Raw genomic sequence first — 4,666 nt, 5'->3', positions numbered from 1 at the left:
TGCTGACAGGTGCAAATATAGCCATTGAAATGTTTTTCATCAGTATTGGGCTCAGATAAGCTTCACTGGTGCCTATATTCATTTAACTGAAAGTAGCAAGATTAGACTGATATCTCAATGTGAAGTGTGTGTGTGGTGAGGGGAGGATTTATGTAGTTAAACTTGTATTTGACATAAACTTGTATTTCACCTGTGCAGTTCCTCCCTATCCCCTGGCAAGTTTATATAAAGTTTATATAACTCAGAACATGAGTTTTGATTCATGTCAATGGTTTTTGACATTGACTGACAGTGTGGTGGAAAATGAATGCAAAGAGGCAACAAGGTAAAGATTTCATCACAGTGAAGGTTTTATTTTAAAAAAAAACATTTTCACTTGCTTATTTTTAAATAAGCAAGTGAAAACTAGGGCTTCAATTTTTTCATTTAAGCAAACCCTAAGAAGGGTCAGAACTATTTTTCACTTAAGTAAACTCCACAAAAGGTTCAGAATGCTGCCTTCTGAAAATAATTAATGTTATTTGTTAAGAAGAAACCTCCATGTAACTAATTCCTGTCAATGGTGTTACCGTTCTGAAAAGTAATAGAGCATTTCTGTCTGTATTATGCATTACTTTGTCTCTGAATGGCCTGGGCAGGTTAGTTGTTGTGGTGGATTTCACATGGATTGGAAGGCTGTCGAAGAAATGCTACTCTTGTTTTGATATTTTAAGTGTTTCAGTTGCTATTGATTATGTCAACTTGGAAAACCTAAGCTCAAATTAAACATTTTTGAGGGGGAGCCTTGGTATTATAAGACAGACATTTGTGCTTGACATGACAAAAATTGCCAAATAATTGGTGGCTTCACAATTCTTTAATGAAAATTAAAAACTAATTTTAACATCATTTTACTGCCAGGGATGAAATTTTGGGTTGACTCAAATGGAGCATGGGATTCTTTCTAGAAGTTGCTATAGTGAGTCTCCAAAATCCAATACATGCAGGTTTCTAAAAGAAAAGGTCCCCCAAATACCAACAGTCTGAACTTTTAAAGGATGCCTTCAGAAACATCCTCTCCATATGATTTTCTTGCTGTCCCATGCAATTATATTTGTATTGGTTTGCTGTTGCCTTTGGGAGTCTCTTTCTTTCTTTTTCTTGTCCTTTAAAAAAATGGGTGTTTTTTGCTGGTAGGTGGGTGTATGGGTGGCTTATGTATTTATTTGTTGTTAAGCCACCCAATATAGATGATGTTGTTATTTAGTCATTTAGTCATGTCAGACTCTTCATGACCCCATGGACCAGAGCACGCCAGGCCCTCCTGTCTTCCACAGCCTCCCGGAGTTGAGTTAAATTCATGTAGATGAGTGGGATATAAATGTAATAAATAAATAAACTCTTCCATAGTCACAAAAGCCCACTTGTTCCATGTCTTTGTCACCCCCTAACAACTCGTCTTCCTGATACATGCCAGAAGAAGCCCGCTCTTGCTTTTCTTTGCCAGAGTAGTCAAAAAGTATAGGAAATCTTAATTCACTTCTCACTTTGATTTCAATGGATATTGCATCTTATTAGTGTTAATTGCGATGTAACTGTGTTTCTTCCTGACTTATTTATGTTTTAATTCTATTATTTCTGTTTCAGTCCACTGTTGATTTCCATTTTCTAGGGTGGCTTGATCACCACCACAATTTTCCTGGGAGTTCCATAACAAGCTGAAAGAACATTTGAGTTTCAGTGCTTTTTTGCTGGAACAATCAGACTTCCAAAGAAAACCCATGTTTGCCTCTCAGTGACCAATTACTGGACAAAACAAGCTAATTGGCAACTATGGGATATGAGAAACTCTCATGCTATGACAAACATCTTTCTTTTGGAACTTGAATTCCCATGTCTAACAACTTGCTATCTGTATTACCTAGTTTGGCCCAGCAGAAAAACACTGGATCTGATCTGTCAAGACTATTGTTATGGCGAAGATAGTCTTCTGCATGTCAAAAGCACTGTATATAAAGCATTTCCTTTTTGTTTCATTTTTATTTTAATCCTTCTTTTAAAAAATGAAAAAAAGGCAGCATCAAGAGAGGTGACTCCCATTTCATATCTAAAAAGGCAAAATAATTGTTGAGTTATTGGATTCTGGTGAAAGGAAGCTTCAGAGCTTCTTTTGGAATTGAAGCTACTTGACATTTGTTATCTGTCAACCTGGTGACGCAGCCTGGTGCTTCTCCAGAACTTTGTCTGTGACTGTTCTTCTTGTAATTGTGCTGTAAAAGTTTCCGCCAGTTTTTATCTCTGTCCGTTGTCCCACAATTGTCTGTTAATCATGTCCTGACTGTGGGCTGAGGTTGGAAGTTATGGTGGAATTTCTGTGTTGGAGGACATTTAATATTTTTAAGTCTGTAGTCCGGAATATCACAACAGTTCGTGGAGTATACTAATGAGATATGTTGCATTTTAGAACACTGGATGTCTTACTTAGATTATGCCTTGCAATGAAAACACATCATTATGTCTGATTCATCAGCTGATGCTTCATCTAAGTACAGGCAGACACAACACCCACCATATCAATAAGAGCTTTTCCATTGACTTGAATGGGCATTCAGAAACAGAACAATCATAAGGTGACTGGAGACGAGACTAATGTAGTAAGTAAATGGAGATGTTAAATATGCCATTGGCATATGAAGACAGCTTTTTTTAAAAAAAATATCATATCTATTAGTGTGTTGATTAACTTGTCAGTTATTTTTGTGAAATCCACCAAAAGGAACACAATACAGAAGAGCAGAGAGGGTGATGTTTTGAATGGCCTGCCTCCTGAGGCATTGATTTTTGTCAGCATTTAGCAAAGAGGGAGGCAGGGAGGGGGTCCATAGAAGGCAGAATAAACAGTGCTAAATGCTGATGCAAAGTGACTGTCAAGCTGCATAAGAAATGATTTCAACCATCTCTCCTCCCCCACACTCAGATGTCAAGGACTCCATCATGAACTTTGCTCTAGCTAGGTGTGATTCATGTCCTTTTCAGACTGCTGGAATGCCAGCCTGTCTGATGATCAGAGAATGTACTCAGGGAAGAGGGCTTGTGCCAAGATGTTGTTGTTGGGGGTGGGGAGATTTTCTGCATGCCAGTGGAATTCAAGGATGCTCTTACAGGAGTCCCTCAGACGTGCAAATGTCCTTTGGCAAATGTGGCTTATTCAAAAGGTTGCCTGTAGCCAATGGATGACATGTAACGCTGTAGCTTATAGCTAGAGGCATTCAACTGTCAGTGGCTTTCCAGGAAAAGGTGGTGTCTGTGTGTCCATCAGGTGCAAAATAGAGTCCAGAAACACACAATACATTCTGAGCTAATACAAATCTCAAGTAAATGAGTTGCACACATCTTGGTGAAATTTCTCTGCTGCCTTCTGTCTAGACCCCTCTCCCTTTCCAGTCATCTGCTGCACGGTGCACTGCCCTTTGGGAGGAGCAATTATTTTCCCCCTCCTCATTGTTTAAAGGTTTAGAAAAAGAATCATGGCTGTTTTTTTAAAAAAGAGTATTGCATACCTCTGACTTTCAATGGGGCCCCTTCTCCCCTGTGTTTTTAACTTTCCAATGCATATACCTTCCTCACCCAGGCACACACACTTACACATTGCACCTTTCTTCTGGGCTAAAACTGGGGGTGAGGAGGGGATTCCTGTACATTCAGAAGGCAAAATAAATGTAAGCCACCCTGTTTGACAAACTGTGTATCACAAAAGCCACCAAACCCTTGTTTAGTGGCAGTGCTATAGTGAAGGGCTTGCAGGGTAAGAACACTACGACTTCTGATGAGCAGGAACCCTGGTGTCATCTACTACTCCCTGGGGGATTTCTTGTTCCCTTTTAGCTCAGTTGCAATACTTGCAAGAGCTGCAACTGAAATAGATTTTTGCCACAACAGTATGCTGTTGTAAGCAATCTCTGTTATCATGCAAAGTATTCTGTCATTGATTCATTTTGACTTGGCAATCAGGAGCCATTAATTTTACAAAAGACCTCCTTTTGGTGGAAATAAAAATTATAAGAACTGTTTTGTTGATACACAAACTCCTGAAGCAGAATGATGGTTTAATGGGTGCAGGATGGGTCATGTGATACAGCTCTGTCCTTTGGCTGAAGACAATGGCCAGGGTATTTGGTACAAATGGTTGGTACACTGCTACTCTGGCCCTCCAGCATTTGTCATTTGAGGCAGCTGCCTCACTCTGCCTAAAGATAGTGTCGGTCACTGTGGCGATCTTCCTTTGTTGCCCTTATTTACAGTATTTGTCCCTCACAAAGGATCATGCCCTTTCACGCTGCCACCAGGTATTCTCCTAATACCAATTATGTTATACTCACGTGCTACCAACACTAAGGGTTATTGAACTTAGGACAGAGGTTGAATTAACAAATATTCTTTTATTGACAACAAGGCCATTCTGATGGCAGAAATAATGGTCTGAAGCTCAACATCAAAAAAACTAAGATCATGGCCACCGGTCCCATCACTTCCTGGCAAATAGAAGAGGAAGATATGGAAGCAGTGACAGATTTTATTTTCTTGGGCTCCATGATCACTGCAGATGGTGACAGCAGCCACAAAATTAAAAGACACCTGCTTCTTGGGAGGAAAGCGATGACAAACCTAGACAGCATCTTAATAAGCA

The sequence above is a fragment of the Pogona vitticeps genome, chromosome 1 (genome assembly GCF_051106095.1).
Source record: "Pogona vitticeps strain Pit_001003342236 chromosome 1, PviZW2.1, whole genome shotgun sequence".
NCBI classification, from domain to species: domain Eukaryota; kingdom Metazoa; phylum Chordata; class Lepidosauria; order Squamata; family Agamidae; genus Pogona; species Pogona vitticeps.
Note: the sequence above shows the minus strand (reverse complement) of the source record.